Source organism: Lissotriton vulgaris, chromosome 9, assembly GCF_964263255.1.
Source record: "Lissotriton vulgaris chromosome 9, aLisVul1.2, whole genome shotgun sequence".
NCBI lineage: Eukaryota > Metazoa > Chordata > Amphibia > Caudata > Salamandridae > Lissotriton > Lissotriton vulgaris.
The window spans coordinates 567,038,827-567,064,563 of NC_141697.1; positions in this window are offsets into that span (position 1 = coordinate 567,038,827).

The window sequence follows — 25,737 nt, forward strand, 5'->3', positions numbered from 1 at the left end:
TCCCGGGTGTGGTTCCCAGTCCGGCCCTGAAAATCTCCCCCCAATTGTTCTAACTCTCATTTACATCTCTTGTCTGAAGGACTTCTGAGCACTGTGTTCTGATTGTGTAAACTATTTTTACATGAAATGTTGCTGAAGGCGTCATTGTATCACATTCAGCGAGCAGCGTACTTTGAAGAGAGGATCATGGCAAATGTGTTTTCTACCGCAACAAATCGTCATAATTATTTCACTGACAATAGTTTAACCTTTTTGTGAACTGCTCGTGTCTGTGGCAAGAAGAAAACTAAAACAAGAATTGGTGAAGCTAAAGAATCTGGCTTGCATCATAGTATTGACATTACTCTCATGAAGCTGTCTGTCCACGTGAAGGCTAAAAGCAAATGAAAGACTGTAATACACACAGTAACCACACGGTGGCACCCCTTAACCCACGCACGTGAAATTGTGAAGTAGAAAATGGCTGTAGAAACTGCGTCTCCTCATCAATGACGTAATTTAAAATTAAGGGTACAGTGTAACCACGCATGTTTGGCCTTGTGCTGACCTCATTGTTGCACGCACCACACAGTGAAAGCTGCTAAAGCTGTATGTAGCCAGACACTAAAAAGTACGTGTGTGCCCTATATGTGGCCAGTATACCTCGTTATCAAACTGTGTAAAAGTGTATTTTATGTTAACGAATGTCAAGGGGGACACTGAAGTACAGAGGATGACAAAAAGATGCCTTCACAATCCAGATGTGGAGGCAGAATGTGCTACTTGACAGGCAAGAGAAGGGGTTCTTCCTACTGCTAGCCATCATTTCTCATACAAATTCTCCCATCTTGTTTCCTGCCATTATACGGTGATGAGGTTAATATCAAGATCTACATCAACGTCAAAGCATTAAATATTGAAACACTCTTCCTAGAAGCACCCAAAATTGCAGGCATTGACACTGTGCATTTCCCTACCACAACAGATTCCAAGACATTGGGCAACATGCCCCCCCCACCCCTCCCCCCGCAAGAAGATCCCTTACATCACTCTGGGTTGCATCAATTAGGCTGAATCACTCCTTCCTCTGGCTACTCTGGTGATTTCTTAGAACAGACTCTGATAATCTCTTTCATTCCAGCTGAATCTCCAAGACAGAAGTGTGTAACTTCCCCTTTAAGGAGTTCAAGAGTTCAAGATTCCTGATACAAGAACTTCTAATGCTCCATTCTCTCTATCTTCAAGATAAGAGCGATTGAAGACTTCCTCCTTCTAAATTCATGAAACTCTTTCTCAAATGGGGTCCATTAGAAATAGATCTATTTGCTTCCAGATTCACTTCTCATCTCCAAATGGTATTCAGCTGGAGATCGAATCCCTAGCTCTAGCATTGGAAGCCTTGGTACAGGTTTAATTTCAAGGACTCAACTATGCCTTTCCTCTTTTCCTCATGATCAACAGGTTTCTAGCTCAGGTAAGCCAACAGAAAGCATTGTTAATCTTATTAGCTCCTCTTTGGCAGTCTCAGGTATGGTACCCTTCTCTCTTGATGCTCTCAGTGGGTTTTCCAATATTAATTCCTTCTTTCCCTAGTCAGCTATTTAATCTGGAGAGTCACATGCATAACTTTATATGGACAACATTCTAATCCTTTCGGCCTGGAAAGTGGTAGGACAACCTGGGCTGCTCCAGGCATTTCGTCAGAAGCTGCAAACTAGATCAGTAAGTGCTGGGCTCTGGGAAGAACAAAGGCATACATATCAGCTTGGACTGTTTTGGTCAAGCTGGTGTTTGGTAAAATCTATAAATCCCTTTTCAACAGATGTTACCTTAATTGTTAATTTTCTTGCATCACAGGCTAGCCAATGAAAGACCTATTGTATAGTTACATATATCGCTTAGCGATTACAGTGAACCATCCCCATCTTAATGGAAAACCAGTTGGAGAACATCTTCTCGTATGCTGACTTTTAAAGGGAGTACCTTTTTGTATTCTTCCAGTTCCAAAATATAGTCAATTGTGGGATGTTCATTTGGTTTTTCAAATGTTCATTAATTGACTAATAGACATTTCTCTATCTCTTACATTGCTTTCTGAAAAGTTAACAATATTACTATGTTATGTTTCTATCAAACGTCTTTCAGATGTAAGAGTGTTGGATATTTCTACTCGTCCTTTTAATACCACAGGTGTTCTGTTTAACATAAGCAAACGTATAAAAAACGAATCTGACTACTGTGTTTCTATCCCTATTTTCCAACTCAACCCAAATTGAGTGCAGGTAACTGTTTAAACGTATATGAACAAAGATTATGCATCTCTGAACGCCCTCTGACACTCAACTCTTTAACTATTTCAGGAAACCCACACAAACTGGTTACTTCCCCTACGTTCGCTAGGTGGGTTAGATGGATAATATTGTTAGTGGGTATCGATACCTCCAATTTGGAGCTCACTCTTCCAGAGGTGCCATGGCATCTAAGGCCTTTGGGCTGGTTCACCTTTAGAGGACATTCTGAGATCAGCTTACAGGCCAAATGTACTTGGCCAAAGTACTTTTCATACTTTTTATTGTAAATCTGTTAATGCTCCATCTTCTGTAGTAATAAACATGCTTTAAACAAGCATAATATGAGCCTCTGGTCTTACCATAAAATGTATATTTTCTTAGCAATTACGAAGGAATGTCTCAATTTCAATAAAGACATAGAGGCGAGTATTGTACCACCACACAATTTTAGTAGCTGTGTCCATCCTCGTGTCCACCTATGCAGCAATACCTCTACATAAGATGTTTTCAGAGGCCTTCTACAACACAAATCTAATTTATCTACTCCAGCTTCTGCAATCTTTTGGATGTTACAAAACAACCTGCATCGTTTTGTTCAAGGAATAGTTTCACAGACTTTTCCCAAGAACTATTTATGCTTTCGCTAGAAGGGTCTATTGTTTTTATAAAATTGCCTATGTTGGGAAAAAGGTTCAACATGCAAAGTGTTAACTCACACAATGCTTTTTGGTGCTGATTAGCTCTCGCCTGCATGCGCTCTCGCTTTCGAGAGGTATTGTGTGGCTTGGAGCCCACCCATTTATGAGCTTTATTGTCACTCTCATTTGCTGCCTTCTAACTGGGCAGCGCAAGCCTGCTTCACTTCCTCTGTGTTTGGGTGGGGCACGAACTAGGTACTGATGGCTTCATCTTGATTAGGGTCCTTCCGCTGCCGGAGCTCTGATTTATGTACTTTAAAAAATGTATTTTCTTTCTTCTTCCCCTGCCTCAATCACAGCGTCAGCAGCGGAAGGCTGGTCAGCAGTGCTGTCCGTGTTGCTTATTTCCCTCCGACCCCCACCCCCACCCATCTCCCTGTTCTTTATTCAAAACCCTGTCCTCTACCCCCTTGTTACTTATTCTCTGCCACTTCCCCTCCGTGTCACTTATTTCCTTCTCACCACTCGTTGTCCCTCTTGTTTATACCCCCCCAACTGCCATAATGAAACAAGCATTTGCAATGCAATAGGTCTCGCATTAGGAAAGTGTGAGTTATTGATATTGTAAATGACAATTCTTTTTAATCTGTGTTGGCTTTGAAAATATATAAATTAATAGCATTGTTATTCACAAAGCCAATAGCTTACACTTTCCTAATGCGAGTCCTATTTGCTATGGCAATGCTTGTTGGTAGCAAGCAAGGACAGTGCTGTTGTGGTGCTGAGTGATGATGTGGTTGGGCTGAGTGATGTGGTGGTGTATTAGAATGATGTGGTGGTGTATTAGAGTGATGTGGTGGTGTCCCAGAGTGATGTGGTGGTGTATTAGAGTGATGTGGTGGTGTCCCAGAGTGATGTGGTGGTGTCCCAAAGTGATGTGGTGGTGTCCCCGAGTGATGTGGTGGTGTCCCCAAGTGATGTGGTGGTGTCCCCAAGTGATGTGGTGGTGTCCCTGAGTGATGTGGTGGTGTCCCTGAGTGATGTTGTGGTGTCCCCAAGTGATGTGGTGGTGTCCCCAAGTGATGTGGTGGTGCCCCCGAGTGATGAGGTGGTGTCCCCGAGTGAAGATGTGGTTGGGCTGAGTGATGTGGTGGTGTATTAGAGTGATGTGGTGGTGTATTAGAGTGATGTGGTGGTGTCCCAGAGTGATGTGGTGGTGTCCCAGAGTGATGTGGTGATGTGGTGGTGTCCCAGAGTGCTGTGGTGGTGTCCCGAGTGATGTGGTGGTGTCCCTGAGTGATGTGGTGGTGTTCCTGAGTGATGTGGTGGTGTCCCTGAGTGATGTGGTGGTGCCCCTGAGTGGTGCAAAACACACATGTTTGATAGACAGAATGCAGAACAATGTCTTACATTCACCCCAGTACAAAGATCTGGGCCTAAATCTATCGTTTCTTTGCACTCCACACCACCCTAGGTCAGACAATGGCTATATGCAAATCAGCCTTGACCCTGTGCCTCATGGGAACAGTCCAGCCCGAACTACCAAGCCATGTCTTTCCTAGACCGGAATCAAGCATCCAAGGACCGGTCTCTGGCTATCAGCCTTCTTCAGCCTGGATAGCTTGACTCCAGTGGTGTGGAGAGCCTGGGACTCACGTCTGAGTATACCCAGCACACTCAGGGTGAAAATTGCAAAAAACACAGTTGATGGACAGAATGCAGAACAATGTCTTACATTCACCCCAGTACCAAGATCTGGGCCTAAATCCATCGTTTTTTTGCACTCCACACCACCCTAGGTCAGACAATGGCTATATGCAAATCAGCCTTGACCCTGTGCCTCATGGGAACAGTCCAGCCCGAACTACCAAGCCATGTCTTTCCTAGACCGGAATGACGCATCCAAGGACCGGTTTCTGGCTATCAGCCTACTTCAGCCTGGATAACTTGACTCCAGTGGTGTGGAGAGCCTGGGACTCACATCTGAGTATACCCAGCACACTCGGGGTGAAAATTGCAAAAAACACAGTTGATGGACAGAATGCAGAACAATGTCTTCCATTCACCCCAGTACAAAGATCTGGGCCTAAATCCATCGTTTTTTGAGTGGTGCCCCTGAGTGATGTGGTGGTGCCCCTGAATGGTGCCCCCGAGTGATGTGGTGGTGTCCCCGAGTGATGTGGTGGTGTCCCCGAGTGATGTGGTGGTGTCCCCGAGTGATGTGGCGGTGTCCCGGAGTGATGTGGTGGTGTCCTGGAGTGATGTGGTGGTGTGTGTAGTGTGCAGCAGTGTGAGGCGTGCAGCCGTGTGAGGTATGGTGGTGTCCCCAAGTGATGTGGTGGTGCCCCCAAGTGATGTGGTGGTGTCCCCGAGTGAAGATGTGGTTGGGCTGAGTGATGTGGTGGTGTATTAGAGTGATGTGGTGGTGTCCCAGAGTGATGTGGTGGTGTCCCAGAGTGATGTGGTGATGTGGTGGTGTCCCAGAGTGATGTGGGGGTGTCCCGAGTGATGTGGTGGTGTCCCCGAGTGATGTGGTGGTGTCCCCGAGTGATGTGGTGGTGTCCCCGAGTGATGTGGTGGTGTCCCTGAGTGATGTGGTGGTGTCCCTGAGTGATGTGGTGGTGTTCCTGATTGATGTGGTGGTGTCCCTGAGTGATGTGGTGGTGCCCCTGAGTGGTGCCCCTGAGTGGTGCAAAAAACACATGTTTGATGGACAGAATGCAGAACAATGTCTTACATTCACCCCAGTACAAAGATCCGGGCCTAAATCCATCGTTTTTTTGCACTCCACACCACCCTAGGTCAGACAATGGCTATATGCAAATCAGCCTTGACCCTGTACCTCATGGGAACAGTCCAGCCCGAACTACCAAGCCATGTCTTTCCTAGACCGGAATCAAGCATCCAAGGACCGGTTTCTGGCTATCAGCCTTCTTCAGCCTGGATAGCTTGACTCCAGTGGTGTGGAGAGCCTGGGACTCACGTCTGAGTATACCCAGCACACTCGGGGTGAAAATTGCAAAAAACACAGTTGATGGACAGAATGCAGAACAATGTCTTACATTCACCCCAGTACAAAGATCTGGGCCTAAATCCATCGTTTTTTTGCACTCTACACCACCCTAGGTCAGACAATGGCTATATGCAAATCAGCCTTGACCCTGTGCCTCATGGGAACAGTCCAGCCCGAACCACCAAGCCATGTCTTTCCTAGAGCGGAATCAAGCATCCAAGGACCGGTTTCTGGCTATCAGCCTTCTTCAGCCTGGATAGCTTGACTCCAGTGGTGTGGAGAGCCTGGGACTCACGTCTGAGTATACCCAGCACACTCGGGGTGAAAATTGCAAAAAACACAGTTGATGGACAGAATGCAGAACAATGTCTTACATTCACCCCAGTACAAAGATCTGGGCCTAAATCCATCGTTTTTTTGCACTCCACACCACCCTAGGTCAGACAATGGCTATATGCAAATCAGCCTTGACCCTGTGCCTCATGGGAACAGTCCAGCCCGAACTACCAAGCCATGTCTTTCCTAGACCGGAATCACGCATCCAAGGACCGGTTTCTGGCTATCCGCCTACTTCAGCCTGGATAGCTTGACTCCAGTGGTGTGGAGAGCCTGGGACTCACATCTGAGTATACCCTGCACACTCGGGGTGAAAATTGCAAAAATCACAGTTGATGGACAGAATGCAGAACAATGTCTTACATTCACCCCAGTACAAAGATCTGGGCCTAAATCCATCGTTTTTTGAGTGGTGCCCCTGAGTGATGTGGTGGTGCCCCTGAATGGTGCCCCCGAGTGATGTGGTGGTGTCCCCGAGTGATGTGGTGGTGTCCCCGAGTGATGTGGTGGTGCCCCTGAGTGATGTGGTGGTGCCCCTGAGTGATGTGGTGTTGCTCCTAAGTGATGTGGTGGTGTCCCTGAGTGATGTGGTGGTGTCCCGGAGTGATGTGGTGGTGTCCTGGAGTGAGATGGTGGTGTTGTGTAGTGTGCAGCAGTGTGAGGCGTGCAGCCGTGTGAGGTGTGGTGGTGTCCCCAAGTGATGTGGTGGTGCCCCCAAGTGATGTGGTGGTGTCCCCGAGTGAAGATGTGGTTGGGCTGAGTGATGTGGTGGTGTATTAGAGTGATGTGGTGGTGTATTAGAGTGATGTGGTGGTGTCCCAGAGTGATGTGGTGGTGTCCCAGAGTGATGTGGTGGTGTCCCAGAGTGATGTGGTGATGTGGTGGTGTCCCAGAGTGATGTGATGGTGTTGTGTAGCGTGCAGCAGTGTGAGGCGTGCAGCCGTGTGAGGCGCGCAGCAGTGTGTGGTGTGCAGCAGTGTGTGGTGTGCAGCAGTGTGAGTAATGCAGCAGTGTGCAGCATACAGCAGTGTGAGGCGTGCAGCAGTGTGAGGCGTGCAGCAGTGTGAGGCGTGCAGCAGTGTGCAGCATGCAGCAGTGTGGGTAATGCAGCAGTGTGCAGCATGCAGCAGTGTGCAACAGTGTGCAGCGTGCAGCAGTGTGCAGCGTGCAGCAGTGTGCGACGTGCAGCAGTGTGCGGCGTGCAGCAGTGTGTGGCATGCAGCAGTGTGAGGCATGCAGCAGTGTGAGGCATGCAGCACTGTGAGGCGTGCAGCAGTGTGAGTAATGCAGCAGTGTGCAGCGTGCAGCAGTGTGTGGCGTGCAGCAGTGTGTGGTGTGCAGCAGTGTGTAGCGTGCAGCAGTGTGTGGCGTGCAGCAGTGTGTGGCGTGCAGCATTGTGTCGTGCAGCAGTGTGCAGCATGCAGCAGTGTGAGTAATGCAGCAGGGTGCAGCAGTGTGTGGCGTGCAGCAGTGTGAGGCATGCATCAGTGTGAGGCATGCAGCAGTGTGAGGCATGCAGCAGTGTGCCGTGCAGCAGTGTGCAGCATGCAGCAGTGTGAGTAATGCAGCAGTGTGCATCGTGCAGCAGTGTGTGGTGTGCAGCAGCATGTCGTGCAGCAATGTGAACATGCAGCAGTGTGAGGCGTGCAGCAGTGTCAGGCGTGCAGCAGTGTGTGGCATGCAGCAGTGTGTGGCGTGCAGCAGTGTGTGGCGTGCAGCAATTTGAGGCGTGCAGAAGTGTGTGGCGTGCATCAGAGTGAGGCATGCAGCAGTGTGTCTTGCAGCAGTGTGCAGCATGCAGCAGTATGAGTAATGCAGCAGTGTGCAGCGTGCAGCAGTGTGAGGCGTGCAGCAGTGTGTGGCGTGCAGCAGTGTGTGGCGTGCAGCAGTGTGAGGCGTGCAGCAGTGTGAGGCATGCAGCAGTGTGTGGCGGTGTGGCGTGCAGCAGTGTGTGGCGTGCAGCAGTGTCTGGCGTACAGCAGTGTGTGGTGTGCAGCAGTGTGTGGCGTGCAGCAGTGTGAGGAATGCAGCAGTGTGTCGTGCAGCAGCGTGCAGCATGCAGCAGTGTGCAGCAGTGTGAGGTGTGCAGCAATGTGAGGCGTGCAGCAGGTGAGGCGTGCAGCAGTGTGAGGCGTGCAGCAAATCCTCACAGGACTCCGACAGCTTGGCTATCCCTCAGTGTACGGTATACAGTCTTATACGCCTCCTTAGGATCTTAGAAATACTATCCTACCCGTGCGATTTGTTAAAATGAGCTGCCCTATCATTTTTTAAAATAATTCTTTCTATCCTGGCTTGCTTGTTAGCCGGAGCGACAGTTATCATTTTATTCCCACGTTAAATGCCGTTCTACTAATTTTGGAACTAAATCAATCTAGCCTTTTGGTCAGGCCCCAGTCACATTTAAACTTTGTTCGGTGTCTCTGGAATTTATGCCACATCTGTCTATGTCCAGGTGAACTTGGTTCTGAAAGTTGGTCACTAGGCCAATGGTAGAAACTACCCCTTGTTTCTGGGATGTGCAAGTGAAGGTGCAAAGCACTGAAACATATACCACCTCGTTCACCATAAACAAGAGAATAAGACCTCAAAGACAGTCAGACGTGCACTCAATGCTGCACTGAATGAAGTGAGAGGGAGTTAAAAGAGAAGCCCCCCTGGGGAGGGACAGGGAAGGTGGTAAGTGTGCCATCCCTTCCAGGCGGGCGGGAACAAGCCACATCAAAGGCCACAAATGCAGCACAATGTAAATGTAAATGTAAATGTAAATGTAAAATGTAAAATGTAAATGTCAAGGTATTTGTAAAGCGCACTGTCACCAAGCGGTTTCCTGGCTCTATTACTCATACCGCTGAGGAACCCATCCTGGCTTACCCTGTGAAGTGTCCACTCCTGGGCACCCCCAGGGTGAAGCCAGGCATCCTAGCGCTGTTGGGGCCGGTGTGGAGGTTAAGCAAGCTATTGCCCAGAGTTGCAGCGTGGGGCCCATGATTAGAATAGGCACTGAGGCGAGAATTGTTAGGTCCGAGGAAATTGAGCCCAAGACCTGCCGAGGCGGGAATTGAACCCTGGTCCTGGGCCAGATCTCTGCATCAGGGTCTGCCACTCTAACCATTGAGCCACACTCCTCCTCCTCCACAATGCAGGAGGCTCGCGCGTTCATGGCGGGGTTTTCGAGGAAACCGAGACAGGGAGTGTGCACACACAGGAAGGCACCCAACTGCCACAAGCCACCAAGTAAAGGTCATCAAAAGGCAGTGTGTTACCAAGAACACCAGACAATGCGTCAGACACTGCCTTCCAGTCACGGACTTCATTTCACACCGCCAATGCATTCTGGGAGTTGTAGTCATGTATCACATCAGTTGAATAGACTGCTTTAACAATTTTCATGATAATGACTTTGTAGAAGGAATATGCAGTCTTCCACTACATGACGTCTTTAATCCAAATAAATCATCATGACTTAAGTCTGAGTTTGGTGTTTCTCTCTAATCAACCAAAGCACTGCTAGAAAACTTTCAGCTAGGTGTTATGAAAAGTAAGATCTGCCAGCTTCCTTGATGCAAATTGTAGATCTGTGAGCAGTGTGTACCTCCTGCATCCATTACATTGTTTTCTTCGAATATGGGCAGTCATTATATTTTTAAAAGCAAAACGAATATTATCCAATGAAAATATGAAAGTTTTAAAACCTGTCCCTAACTTTGTTTTCCAGACATCTCAAATAAGTCAATACTCGAATCCAGACGTGTCAATACGCCCCAGTATCCCTGACCACTGACAAGCTTGAATTAAATAAGATGTTGTCTCAATACAATCACAGCACATGGCACACAGAGAAGATTCCAGTTGGGAAGATCACAGTCCTATGCACTCCACTTTTGAGATGGCCCGGTCCGCTGCTGTACACAGAGGCTGCACATTAGTTAGATCATAGGGTGCCCACAGATCCCTCAGGGTACATTGGAAGGTTAAAAAGCCCATCTCTTTCTACTATGCAAAGCACACAAACGTTTATAATTCAGTAACACTAAGCAGACGGGCTGACAGAGACCACTCCATTTGCTCGCTTGTGACTTTTGTAAAGCTTTGCACGAACAATGCATATGTAAATTATATGTATGCATTGATTTATAGATTTCTCCGAAAATCGATATTTGTATAAAAAAATCATTTGTGTAGGCATCATTTTCCAAAAAGCGCTATTGAAGCAGGTTTTCAGTTAGCCCATTCATCGTTTAAAAGTACGGCTACGTTTTGACAGCCTTTGGAAAGAGTCAACTGACTCTTGCTCGCAACTTTCCTGGATTAATTTAAAGAGGTTATTTAACTACAGCAGAATGAGTTTCAAGGCGCTGGGGGATGGAAGAGATGTCCCTTTAATCACGTAGTGCAGGCCTCCGTGTTTAGTCCTTGACCTGCCGGCTGGGAAGTGACCACAATTTGCATGTTTTAACACCTGCCTGATTGCTCTTTAAAGAAACCTGGAAGGAACCCTTTGTGTTGTTCAGGCATTTATTTCTTCTAACAGAGACTTCCTTATTAAGGCAAGCATGAAGGAAAATAGAGATTATGCCGGAAAGAAAATGGGTGTGCTCACCAGTTGTTTTAAAATGTCCATGGTGTATCTTTATTAGGGAGGAGGAGGGGACTCTAGAATGAGAGAACAAGCTCTTGGCATTGCTATGGGGAGGGGGAAGGAGAAATGCGAGTCACGGCCGCCAGGCCGTGAAGTGTGAAGCAGTGGGCGGGGAAGCAGATCCCTTTGAAGCTGCTAGGCAGAAATGCGAGTCACGGCCTGGCGGCCGTGAAGTGTGAAGCAGTGGGCGGGGAGGCAGGAGCAAATGGTAAGAGGAGCCTTTGAAGAGGAAGGCAGGGGGATAGAAGCGCGTTCACCAGCACGTGCACTTCTCCAAATCCGCATTGTGAAGTCAGCTTTGTGGTTTGACTGCAATAGGTCTCTCTGCGAGACCTAAAAAAGCACCATGACGCGGTCAGCGATGGCTGCTTCATAGCGATTTTTTTTCAACCATCCTGCTTTTTTGAGGATTTATGAGGGGCTTATGTTCTCAAGCGTGGATGAATGTTCCCTGTATTGCCTTGTTTACACTATCAGGAAGCTGACCTGCAGACAAGGGCAGGAATATGTTTAGTGGTTATTTTAATTTCACAAGACTCACTGAATCTTTTCGATTTCCCTGGAAGGTGAAGCCACCACAGGGAAACCCAGATTCTTTATCACTGCTCAAACCTTGCCTCACAATCACAACCCAGGATCCCAGCTCTTATTCACAGCAACACTTTGGAGGGGTGGGGGGGGGCGGGTTACAGATAATATTGCCAGAGATGTTTGCTGGTGCTACATGTGGCTGTTGATGGCTGTGCTAAACATATTGCAATTTCTATTTGCATGTTTTAGATCATGCTGTATTAATGATTTGAAATAAAACATGGCAGTTTCAGATGCAAATGAAGGTTCACAGAGCCTGTAGGCAGCCCTGTGGGGAACGTGGCAGGATGGTGGAGGGGAAACCAGGTTGGACATGAGTCTTCCAACTAAAAATAAATATTGGAAAAGTCAATAGGTCTAGCCTATGTGAGAGCTATTAGATTTGCCAATGTCTTTTAGCCATGTTGTACAGCAGCGAGACGAAAAGTTATTTTAAAAGTTATACGTGCTTTTGTTTAGCTTACCAGGTCATAGCCGTTTTTTACAACTTCTATAGCACTTTTTAAATAACTTTCAGCTATTCTGCACATCAGGGACACTGCTCTACAACATGGCTAAAAAAACATTTGCAAAGCCAATAGTTCTTGCATAGGCGTGACCTGTTGGCTTTGCCAATGCTGTTTTTTTGTTATTGGTGTGATTGATGCTATCACCACCTTAATTTGAACCAGTGGTTGATGGTGGAGCCCACCGGCACTTTTCCTGGATGACCAGCACCTATTTTTCCGCATCAGCCATTTAATGAGAGCAAGAGAGGGAAAAACACACAAAGTGAAAAGACTGAAGTAGAGAAAACAGAAACACAGTTGCAAAAGGAGAAAGCAGGAACCTCCATGAGTGAGATAAAGGAGCAGGGGATGTCAGATAGTTGATTTAAGAGGAATGAGGTGAATTTAGGACTAGGGAGCCTTGCTATGAGGCACACTGACATTTAATTGCACCGGTCGCAGGCTTCTGAGCAGAGCTTAGGTCACCCGTACTCATTCTTTTACAAATTAAGCACAGGAAATATTGACCCCCACCACAAAAGAATATCGTAGTGCAAGAATATTGAGGGCAGAATATTGAAAGATAGGTGCATATAGGGAATGATAGATGTGCTATTCCTAACTCCACATCTACCTACCTTGAATATATTAAGTAGGCACAAATAGGTGATGTAAGATATCGAACATCCATACTTACTTACCTTTTGATATTTTGGATTCAATATTTTGTCCTGTATAATCTGTGCTATTGCTATTCTTATTTTGATATTCGTGGTGCATACTGTGTGATTCTACGTGAAGAAAAACTTGAATTTTTTTAAGGTACACATTAAAGCACAGGCAATCAAATTTCCACAATCCATCTTTATATCCTATCAAATAGATGGGATGTATAGTAGAGAGGTGTAAAGTAGTAAAGTCGAATGACTTGCAACTTTGTGTATTTTCTAAACTGTTCAAGCCTTTGTGAAAAGCAAAGCTTATGAAGTCATGTTTTTTAAACAAATTAGATGGCCTCAGCTCAGGGCCCTCCTTCCCAATACCTCCTACCTGAGGTCGTGGATTTCCAGCCTCCACACAACATTTTTTTGATGGAGGATGTCCTAACTGGAACATTTGCATTAGGAAATCATCACACCTGAACGGCTCAAAGGAATCATTTTTAAAGAGAGCTTAGAGCATATCAATCAAGGACATTTTGGAAAATTAGTGGCTGTGTGTTTTAAACATTTTGGGGCTGCAGCAATGGTGAAAACTAAATACAATTTAAATGTACTTTTATTGGGAAAGTTGGGAAGGCGCCACAATGAATTTCACTATGAGGTTGTGACAAAAGATGGATAGTTCAATGCCATTTGATCAAAAGCACTAGCCAAAACTGCATGGACTTGAAGCAGTCAAGCTCTGAAGGGGCACTTAGCCCAGTTGCTTAGGATCAGTAGCGGTCGGCAGTAGGTGTTTCTATAGGGCGGTGACGTGGGCAGGAGGAGGGGCAGGGTGGGGGGAAATAATGTATGGATTACGGAGTTTTACAGGTAAGTAAACATTTAAATACATAAAACGAATTTCGTTGCGCACACTGCATCACCAAATGTGATGCAGTGTGCGCAACGAAATTCGTTTTATGTATTTAAATGTTTACTTACCTGTAAAACTCCGTAATCCATACATTATTTCCCCCCACCCTGCCCCTCCTCCTGCCCACGTCACCGCCCTATAGAAACACCTACTGCCGACCGCTACTGCTTAGGATCCATATTAGTCCTGGTCCCGGGACTTCAGGCGTAAAAAGGTCTCAACACCCACAGCTGGGTCCAGTTGGGCTCCAGCTTCCCCTGTGTTTCTCTGGACGGGGTTCTGACACTAGCAATCACTAAATGAACAGGCACGGAATAACTGAAGGAATCTGTTGCATACTGCTGGTCAAATGGAGGACTTTAATCAAGTCCAGCACGCAGGTCCTAAATATCTATAAGACTATGGACACTTTTTTACATCAAGACACTAACATAGGGGATGATAGTAATAATGCCCATCCCAGCAGATCTCTACACTTCTCTCTCCCTCCAACTATGTCAGCTCAGACGACAACTATACTCAAAATTTCAAATTGGTCAACCCTGTGCAGTAACCAGATAAGCAGACTATAATCTTAAGAAATACATAAAGGGATCTAGAGAGCTGTTGAAAGCTGCAAGCATATTTAAAAAACACAAACTGCGCGTCTGTGTCTCTTACACCTCACCATCCACAACACTGCTACTGCACTGCTATGTTCTTTGTACCATTAACCCAATAACCACACATTGTTGGTCATCACGCATGACATGGACATTTTTCACACTTAAGATCACAAAACAACACACTACCAATTACACACCCTATATGGCATAGCATGCTGCCCATGTAGGTAAGCACTTCAGAGCTCCACATTGGGGTAGTAAAACCAATATAAATGCTGCAATACAATACAACATTTATATCATTTGTGGATCACCAAGATTTGTTTATATAATTATTAAACTCTTTATTTCCATCACAGTTCAAATCTACAAAACAAAACCTGCTTAATGTGTACTTTCATAATTGCTGATTTATTTGAAATATTTGTACAGTTTAATTACATGTATTTACATTGTGTTGTGTATTAGAAAACATGGACACCCTACAGTCTTTCTTTGGCACTTTCCGTACCCCTGTGAGATTATCACATAGTTCACTTTACAAACTTCTCTCACTTTGTAGTAAGAGAAACAAAAGTAAACAACATCTCCATGTTAAAAATAAGCAGCAATTGGTCAGAAGACATAGCCTGGCTAAGACCTCTGTCCTTGAATGCACAGCAAATGTGAGAAGATAAAAACAAGATTTAAAGTCATTTTCATTGTGCCTTCAAAATCTGAACCCCAGTATGGATATTTTCAGGAAGCGACAGAATCCCCAAACCCGGCACCTCTACACCAAGTTTTTGATAAATACTAAGCCAGCCTTCTAGGTGTAAGAAAATGCCTCCTTTTGCATTATCACCCTCTACATTTTGGACTGATGCTGCTAGTTTTGTGACTCTGTGAGTGCACTGATTCCTGCTAACCAGACCTCAATGCCATGTTCTAACCCCATACAAAATGTATGTTGAATTGGTGTACGCCAATTGGCATAAGCTGACTTACTCATAAGTCCTTAGTATATGGTACCAAGGGCACTCTGGGCATGTAAGTTAGAGTGTCCAACCAAGGCTGCAGTACTGATTGTGCCACCCTGGGAGTGACAAGGTACAAAATTACTCCCAGCTTGCCACAGCAGCCTGGAAGAGCCGTTTAAAACTGCTATTTTGATGCCACATTTTAAGCCAATGGCAAAGCCCCCATTTCCCTTAACAATATATATGTCTCCTCTAAGGAGGCCCTATTCAGCACGTATGTAGGGAGCAGTATACTTTTAAGTGGGACATGTACTTTAATATGTCCTAACAGTAAAACTTCCAAATTGTCATTTTACTGTGGAAAAGCTAGGAGCTCCATTGGCTAGTACAGCTTTACAGGTTGGCATCTCAGTCCTGCTAACTTCTGAATGGGACTACTAAAATTAGTACTTCAAGGTATCAAATTAATCATGGCATTAAACCTGATTTGACCCCCAAGTCGAATTTGATGTCACTCTTAAGGTAAGACAACTTTTTGAAAGTTTCCACTCTCTTGCCCCATTTATGTGGTGGCCACCAGACAGCCTTCTGCCCTCCCGAGGAGTTGTGTGAATAACTCCCCGGCTCAGTAACAAAAGAGGCTGGCCACATAGGGAGGTGTCACCTCCCCCTTGCAGGAAGCAACACAGGGCATTGGCCCAAAAGGCGAGCTTCAAAGAAGAAGCCGCTTTTGATGGGAAAAGTGTGATCACGCTCGAAAAGGACTCCCCCTTTATTCAGGAAATCGGACTGGCGGTGGGAACACAAAGGGGAAACCAGTGACCAAACCGTTTTTCTAGTGGGGGTGAAGTCAACAGCTAGTTACACCTTAGGGTGGACTACCAAACTCCTTATGACCGAGGAAGGGTTCAGGCATCTTGAGAGTGGGCAGAATAGGGCTCTCTGGGATTGCTAGATGCCAAACATAATTGGAAGTTGTTAAAAGAGGGAAGGGATCAGGGTATTCCACTGGCTAGCGACCACATCATCCCCCCAGCTCACTTTCTGGATATAAATATGGCACCGTGAACCTCAGATCACATCTGGACTGGAGAAAAGAGCAACGAAGGCCTACCTTCTGACCCCTGGACCTGGCAAGAGAAGATGTACCAAGGGTTAAAAAAGAGAGGACTATACCTCTGCAACCTGGCTTTTGGAAAAGTCGCTCCAGAGCCCCAGCCTGCATTGGTGACCTCTAGGGGTCAGTTGGATGACCCCCTGTTACAGCACGCAGGCCATAAAAGCTGACATAGTCTGTCCTTGCTATTCAGTACGCCACAGAAAGGAATCACTGCTGATCGCCGACGTGCAGCCAAGTAGACCTCCCCTCCGGACTCAAAAGTTGCACCCTTGTCAGTCAGACCTGGGACAGTTATCAGAGTGCAGATTGGTTGCCAAAGTCAGACACTAGCACTCACCAAAGTAAACCATTGAACCTACTGCGACCCAGTTCAGTAGCCCACCCATTGCTGGACTTCTACTGGCCCAAAGAGGACTTCGAGGGACATCGAACCATGTTGCCAAAGTCACCCCACCTTACCTGTGGAAAAAGGAATAACCGCAAAGAAAACCTCCTCGACTGCAGAGCATCCACTGCATCGTTCAGCATCTTGTATCCTCGGCATCAGGACCACTCCATTGAAGTCTATGACGGTTTTCATGTAAAGTATGGAACCGGGCTTGAGACTGCTTTTGTGACCACGTAACTGCCCAAATATTCTTTATTGGCCTCCCTGCCCTTCTCCCTGTGGAACTGGTCACCTAGTCCGGGCCAGAATAGCCAAACATAACTCTTCCAAACTTTCCAAAAGGTTTCAACCATTAAGGTTAACAATGCTTGTTTGCGTTTTGGACTAAAAAGCTGAGATTTTTTTTATCTATATCTCCAAAAGCCTCCAGTGGATTATGCTCATCTTGGTGTCTAAAACTAGTAAAATTATAATCTATTTTTATAAACTGGTGTTGGATTTCTTTCGTGTTTTGTGACTTTTTTAATCTGTTGTTTGGTGCTTCTAAATTCTTTACACTAGTTCCTTTGTTTATGCTTTGCTGCTCAAAGACACAGCAATCCAGGGTTGAGAAAGAGGTTTTACAAATGAGCCTGACTGAAAGCAAGACGGTTTTGTGAGTGTATTACATGGTGAGGTCATACAGCCACACCACATAATACACCAGAATCCTCACACTGGATCATTTGGGGGGCCAAAGATTAACCCCTTAACTGCTGCCGTCGGCCAACGGTCGTCACAAGCACTACCTCCCCAGTGCTGCGCACGACCGCTGGCCGACGGGCCAGCATTCGTTCTTCGAACGTTCAGCACTGGGCGCTGAACGTTCGACGCTCTGATGAGGTTAATATGGGCTGGTCTGGCCCTCAAATAAGCCTGTGGCTACAGCCCTGGTGGTGGGTGACTCGAGGGTATTCTGTTGCCTGGTCAGCATGCCTATGATGCTAGACCACCATCTTTATTAACTATTTCTCACCCATTCTCTTATTCTTTAACTAGATTTCTTTTCAAGAGACTAACCTTCTGCATTAGTAATACATGTTGGTATAGAAATAACTAACCTGCCAATGTCTTTGCCCTGGAGTTTGCATACCTACCTGCACCTCAATGAAATCTCCTCTAGGACCCTCTTTACGATTTTATGAGGCTATAGTGTAGGGATACCAATTCCGGACAGTATACTTGCACCAAACTCCTGCAGTTAGAGTGGTTTCCCTAGACTGGGGAATAACCAGTCGGGCTTAGCAATACCGGATCCTCTGTGTTGTTTTTTTCTGATTCTGGACACAAATCCTCAGACTTTTTCTGCTTGCTGTTGGGCATCCCCAACACAAGTCCGCGCCGCAAGCTCTTGTGCAGCTTCACAGGCTGACAGTCAAACAGCCTATTGACATTATAGCCCTCTGCATCGCGTCCAAAGCATTGCAAGACTCTGACCTGGTCTATCGTAGACAGCGCTTTCAGCGAAGGTCTCCTTCTAGATTGCTGGGGTTCATCCTCCGCTTTCAATCCAGTAATACTTTAGGTCAAAAAAATGTCTTAGGGGTGTGTGAGACGGCATCCCGACAACCCCGACCAGTACTCCACCCTTCCCCGAACTCACCTCCTTCGCCCCCCCCGGGACTGTATCCCCGGCCTCATTCTACCACCATAAGGACTCGACCTGAGACGCCAGCAAAACGCCAGAGAATCACCCGCTTCTTTTCCCCACAGGGACCAACCAGAACATCGGGTCAGACAGCCTTAAATATCGCGGACTCCGGAAGCCCCGCCCCTATGGCAGCGACAGCACCAGATAAAAAGGAGAACCCGGAAGTGCAAGTTGTCGGAGATTTGTGGCAGGAACCTCGGACTGGTGGATGCGAAGGTGAAGACGGAGGAGACGGAGAGCAGACGGCTGAAGCAGACGTGTGGACCGAAGAGTGGTGGAGTCCACAGGAGGTGGCTGTAGAGCGGCCGTAACTCAACGGGAGAGTTACGGCGGACCACGTGAGTGCCTTTAACCTCACTAATTCAACTCACTAGGAGTTCCCTGTATAGTCCCTGTAAATCTCCCCCTCTCTTTAGAATCACGTCCCCTGCACTGTATTATACTTGTATAGCACTGCACTGTTCGAACCGCCCCCCCCTCTTCACGTCCCGACCAAGCACCCTTTCTTCCTCCCGCCCCGTGTTCCTTCCTCCCGGTCCCTTCCTTACCTCACTGCCTCGTTTTTCCGGTCCTTCCCCACACACCCGGGTGACGGTGACTGCCGCCGAGATCCTACGACTAGGATAGGACTAACGGTCCCTTTTGTTTCTCTTTTTGCTCCCTGCCCTCCGTGGATCCTCCCCATCGCTGGAGCCGCCGTTGGACCCGCCGAAGACCACAAGCAGCAGCGCCGGCCCGGAGTGGATCCAGCCCCGGACTTCCTCTTTTGTTTTCCTTGTGTTCTACCCTGTGACTTTGAAATAAACCCCTACTATAGCACACTACATACGGCCTCCTCGCTTGCTTTTCCGGCCCGCTGTACACCCACCATCACAGGGTGGCAGGAGATTTGTTTTATGCACCACCGAGCTATGGAACTCCATGCCCCTCCATTTAAAGAAAGAACTGACCTATTTGATTTTAGGAAAGAATCAAAAACTTGTTTTTTCAATCTTCCAATGCGATTAGTCCACCTCCTTTTCTCTTTATGCTCCCTTCCTGTAGCTAACAAACAAAGTAGCCAGACAGATTTCTTTCTTAAATTTTTTATACCACCCAGCCTATCAGTTCTGGGGGATCACCTATTTTATTTTAGTATTTTTGTATATTTTTAGAAAAACATTTTACCATTTGATTTGTATATGTCATCAAACAGACAGTCAGCGAACAGTGAAAAAATACATACAGACAAATAAAGTGTGCATAAATATACAAGTGCTCAAAATCTATACAATCATTACTATCAGTTCATGAAGACAACACCAAAAACAATTTAATCAAATACCTAACAATTAATTCACATTAGGAACCAGTCCTTTGTATTAGGTACAAGAAGACAGGCAGACAAACAGTTCATAAGCACTGCCTGCCTGTCTTACTAAACCAGGGATAAGGAAGTGAATTATAGGGTTGCAAAACTAGGGATAACAGGATGTATTAATTTTAAACTGCCCTAGTGGCACCCTTCTTCTTTTTCCCAGGCTTGGGGTCAACGCGTTTTGAACCACAATATTAGTATGGGTTCTCCTCAGGACACGGACTGGATGGAGCCGAAACTGAACATGACACTTGAATGTCACTCATGTAACGTTGCAGTGAGATGGATGGCCTCACAGGTGCCGGATTTCTTCGCATCACTTGATGTTAGGTATTTGATTAAATTGTTTTTGGTGTTGTCTTTATGAACTGATAGTAAAGATTGTATAGATTTTGAGCACTTGTATATTTATGCACACTTAATTTGTCTGTATGTATTTTTTCACTGTTCGCTGACTGTCTGTTTGATGACATATACAAATCAAATGGTAAAATGTTTTTCTAAAAATATACTAAAATACTAAAATAAAATAGGTGATCCCCAGAACTGATAGGCTGGGTGGTATCAAAAATTTAAGAAACAAATCTGTCTGGCTACTTTGTTTGTTGAGTACATTAGAGTGGTCCAAGCCAGTTCAGATACAGGACCCAAACCTTCTTTCTTGCCCCCTTCCTGTAGCTAGCGCCTAGACACCTTTGGGTAGTAGAGCGCTTCACAAATTTTATTTTCATTTCATTGGTTTCAGAGCAATCAGAAGATGTCCTCAAAAGGGTCCATGTGGGCCCAGGTGTGGTTGGTCTGGCAATATTGTGGAAGGCTGATGGAAGCTTTGTCTACTTCCCCCACGGTGGTACTAAGGTTGGGCAGGAGTGGGATATGGTCCTGCCCATATCCCAGCAGCGGTTTCACCAGATGCGGATCCACACCACCAATGGAGAAATGCAAAATCATAGGACCTCCCTACAGAATGTGGTGAAGGGCCCCTGACACTCCCATATCTCACAGATATGGGAGCCTCCTGAAGGATGCCCCCCCCCCCGGCGTGGCATTGGTGGCTGGTCCTGCGCAAGCTGTGAAACTGGGCCTGGGGTCTCCAGACCCCGAATTACCGGGTCAGAAAGCCCCAGATGCCCTGTAATAGGCTAGAGCGCTGTCCCACCTGGTGTTCGTGCTCCCAGTGGGACACAAGACCTCCTAAAGGGGGCCTAAATGTCTGTATGTGGGCGCCTCACCTAAATCGTATGTATGTATTTTTACATATACTAATGTGATCTCTCTCTAGTATTTGTTGGTGTGGGTGCCTCACTAAAATCTCCTGTCTGTAAGTGTATCCCCCTGATACCCCAGCTGTGTTTGTGTATGTGTGCATCTGTTTCTATAACAGTGCGTTTCGCTACGCGGCAGGGTCTTGGGCCATGGTCAGCGGACTCGATAATTCTCGCCTCAGTGCCTACTCTAACCATGGGTCCCACTCAGCAACTCTGGGCAATAGCTTGCTTAATCTCTACTAACGGCCCCATCAGCGCAGGGGATGCTTGTCTTCACCTTGGCGATGCCCAGGAGGGACCATCTCACAGGGAAAGCCAGGAAGGATTCCCCAGCGGTATACAGCGCCGGGACGCCCCTTTGCTGGGGCAGCTGTGCGCTTTACAAGTATACGACATATGACATATATGTATGTTCCTGCCTGTGTGCATGAATATGTCATTTCGCCCCCCTCAGCAGTTGCATACTATGAGTTTTGGCATCCTGTGAATGCCCCTGCTTTCGTTAACTGGGTTCTTCTCTGAGGGTCCGATTCACAAATGGTTTTGTGCCCCAACCAAGTCTTACTCAGTTGAGCAAAACAGCAATTTCGCGAAAAGAACATCCACATTGTGGTTCAAAGAAACGGGGTTTGTGTCATGTTTTGATTTTGAAGTAGACTTTCAGTGGGAAAAAATCATCCATACTGTGGAGGGGGCGCTGTCATTTATTGGCGTTACAAGTGACGGCGGTACACGTCTTGTCCTCCAGAATGAATTGAACTCCCCCAAACGTGTACTAACAAAAACGGCCCCCAGGGGCCCAAAACCGGCCCCCACCCTTGCGGCGCAACGGGGGATTGCCCGGTGCCCGCTATGGCCAGTCCGGGCCTGCTGGGTAGTCACAAAGATTTTGCAGGTAGTTTATTATGTAAGGAAGCACGTGCACATTTAGTGGTATGGTAGAAGAAAGAGGTTTCCCATGGTGGGAAAAGGAAGGAAACACCTCTTATTTCTCGGCGGGGGTGGGAGGGGGAAATTGTTCTCCACGGTAAACACATTTTCCCTGTGAGGAGAAAACCGAAGTTTACTGGTGCACGAGTCAGTCGGTGTTTGCCTGCTTCTTCGGCAATCTCTTCTCTTTGTTTGTAGACCTAATCACTGTTTGGGCACAGCTGTGCCTTTTTGAAAGCTCGTCATTGTTTCTGTGTTTGTTTGCCTAAAATCCTTTGTTTGTATGCCGTTTATCGGTGATTGCGTGCGTCTACTTCAAATTACTTTTCCTTTTTGTGTTCTTTTCCTTTCAGCATGTACCGTTCCTTGAATTGCGCCGGTGTGTCTTTCTTAAATCATATGTATATGTACGTGTCCCTTGTGTCTCCTCTTTATGTGGAAATATGTTCAAATAGCTAAAAACGCCGCTGTTTGTGTGAGTCTGCCTAAACTCCAGACTTTGAAAACCCTTAGTTCCCTTTCATTATTTTTATACGTGTTTGTATTCTATTTTTTTGTGTATGTGTTTGAGTCTCCAAATTTCCTCGGTATGCCCTTGTCCCACGGAAGGTACATAAAGACAGAAACCAGGCTTGAGAGAGTCGGGGACGCCATCAAAACCCTCGTTTTAGAATTTTGGAGGAATAGAGTGGGCTTGCAGAGCCAGCCTTTAGGTTTGAAATACCCTAGGAAGGAAATTGTCCACAGGTCACACATGGCCTGAGCCTGTAGAACTGGCAGATGTATGTAAATGTAAATGTATTTGAGCTTATATAGCGCACAGCTACCCGCAGTGGGTGTCCCGGCGCTTGCTTAGGGAACCCGTCCTGCTATTCCCCTGTGAGATAGCACCGGCAGGGTATCCACAAGGTGAAAGCCAGGCATCCCGCCGCGAGGGGCCGTTGTGGAGATTAAGCAAGCTGTTGCCCAGAGTTGCAGAGTGTGAACCCGTGAGTCGAGAAGGCACCGGAGCGAGAATTATCGAGTCCATGGAATTTTTTGCCCAAGACCCGCCGAGGCGGGGAATCGAACCCTGGTACACGGCCGATCTCAGCTTCCGGGTCTGCCGCCTCTAACCCCTGAGCCACAGATGCAAGAAAGAAGGGATAAATGTTAGTGGGCGGAGGAGAACACAGGAGGGCCAATTTTAATGAGAATCTGATAGACAAAGCCTGCATCATAAGATTTAACAAGCATTGGCAAAATGAATGAGTCTGTAGATGCTGGCCTTTTGGTGTTTACAATGATTGATTTGTTGTTTTTGGCCGAAAAAAGCAAACATTACCTGCCATAGTAGTCCCTGGTGCTGGAGGGACCTGCTTGTGGCCAATAGCTGATGTGGGCTGACTCGTTGCCACATGCAGAATGCTGCAGCGGGTGGAAGAAAAATGTATTTATTTATTTGAAAAGTTGTATATAGCGCTGGCTAGACCCAGAGGTATAAGAGCGCTTTACATGACGATGAGCATTGTTTCAGAGCATAGTTACCAGTTACAAGTTACACAGTTTCAGAGCACAGTTACAAATTGCTGGAGCGTAGTTACATGCGTTAAAAACATATAGGTAAGGAAAAACGCAGGCAAGGGGAGAGATTCAGGGGACAGGATATTGTGAAAGACACAATAACAGACCAATTGACGAAGCCCATGGAAGCAAGACTATAACAGAGATGATTTTAGTAAAATCAAAGGGCTTGGCTAACACTAGACCTAATAAAAATGACGGGTGGTATCACTGAGTGGATGAATTCTGATGAACATACACTCATTTCCTGACTACCTTCGCACTGAGGAGGTCGGTGCCAACTTTCGTTTTTGGATTCAGCCCTCAGGTTCTGGGGCAGGAGGAGCATTAGGAGAATACCGTAGAGATAAAGAAGAAAGAGGGGCATTTTGATTTGGGATACTAGTGCCGCAGAAGATGTTGTAGGTTTACCCACATGTGCAGTCTATACGGGGAAGACACTACTAGAATAACTCACAGGTAGAGATATAAATAAAGTGACGAAATCCAGAGGATAGAAAGCTGTGGAACGCACAAGATGTGTGTGCGTGTATGTGTGTGTGTGAGGGTGTCTTGTGCACATCATGACATTGCCAAGGAAGCAAGAAGCAATGGCCCGTGAGTTGCTGAGATATGCAAGAGTTTCCCCAAGCAAGACTGGTATGCTACCAGAATATCAAGACGTTAATATCGCACTACATAGTATTGTAGCACAAATACTGACAAGGCAAGTAGATATAGGCCAGAATAGGTTTTACATACTTAACTACACTTACAGGTAACTTGACAGTGTCTATATCTATCTATCTATCTATCTATCTATCTATCTATCTATCTATCTATCTATCTATCTATCTATCGATCTATCGATCTATCGATCTAGCTATCTATCTATTGATCTATCTATTGATCTATCTATCTATCTATCGATCGATCGATCGATCGATCTATCAATCTATCTACATATATCTACGATATACTTAGTGTAGAGTTTAGAATAGTAAATAGGCACCAATATATCCTTTACTTTTCGATATCTTGGTTGTCAATATTTTTGCTATGATATTATGTTAACACTGTAATGAAGAATTAGTATTCTGACATGCTGTCAGCAGGAAGAGGCACAGTTGTTGCTGTCCTGTTCCTGATTCCCTCTAATGGCCTGAAAACGGCGAGGTTGTACATAAATCTGGTGCCTTCTCAGTTCTTTAAGTGGGATTAAAAGGGTGAAGGAGAGGGGCCCCCATACGCATGTGCATGCTAAGGAGTGTCCCTTAGAACCGTTTACAGGAGGCATGGCCTATGTAACCAAGGGCTTGCCCTAATACACGTGAAATTGTGCTTGACAAATCCATAAATAGAGAGTTCGTGGTCAAAGAATAAATGAAATCAGAAGGCAACAAGATATTTAGTGAACAGTTCAGAAGGCACCATTATTCAAGGTCATGTGCAATTAAACACTTGACAAGATACATTTGAAAGTAAGCACCACTTTGACTTCTTGATATCACTCCTGGTAGTCACGTGTACCCAGGGGACAACTTGGATATTTAATTGGAATGAAATATTATCTTAGGTCCTCCTGTTAGATGGCCAGAGAAAAGGCCTCACAGTCTCCATTTGACTTTAGTCCCTTACCTGAAAGCAATGGAAATGTTTCTGTTCTGCCTCAATTCCGGTGCTGTTTACTCTAAAAAAATCCTCGATTGGGCCTTCATCAAGGTGGGCAATTCCCTGGAGAGGGCAGGCAGACGCCTCCACCTCCACCAATACAGCACATCCATCAAACTATATCTCTAATCCTGGCTTTACCAAAATATGTTGGTGATTCAATGAGCTTTGAGCCACCAACATGGGCATTTTCTAGGGGGTTACAGCGTAGACGATTAGTCAAATGCGGGCAGGATGATATCTGCATTTGTTGATGGAAAGGGACTCAGCAAACGTTACATAAAAGAGATTGTTCTTTGAACTGCTACGTTTGAGGATGGAGTGGAGCAAGACACAGGGCGGTTTTGGCAAAGAAAGACATAAAATTACCCTTGAGGCTCCTAACTGTATGCCAGTGGCGGCTCCGCTGCTAAGGCGGAGTAGCATCGCTCCACTGCTGTAAAGCAGTGCAAAGATTTTGTTAAAATTATAAGCAGCGTCGTGATTGGCTAGTAAGTCTGGGGCCCTGTGTGCTTCCTGGTTCCTGCTGGAGGTGGCACAGGGTCAGACTGATTTGCATATGGCCATGTCTGAACTGGGGTGGTGTGGAGTGCAAAAAAACGATGGATTTAGGCCCAGATCTCTGTACTCGGATGAATGTATGACATTTTT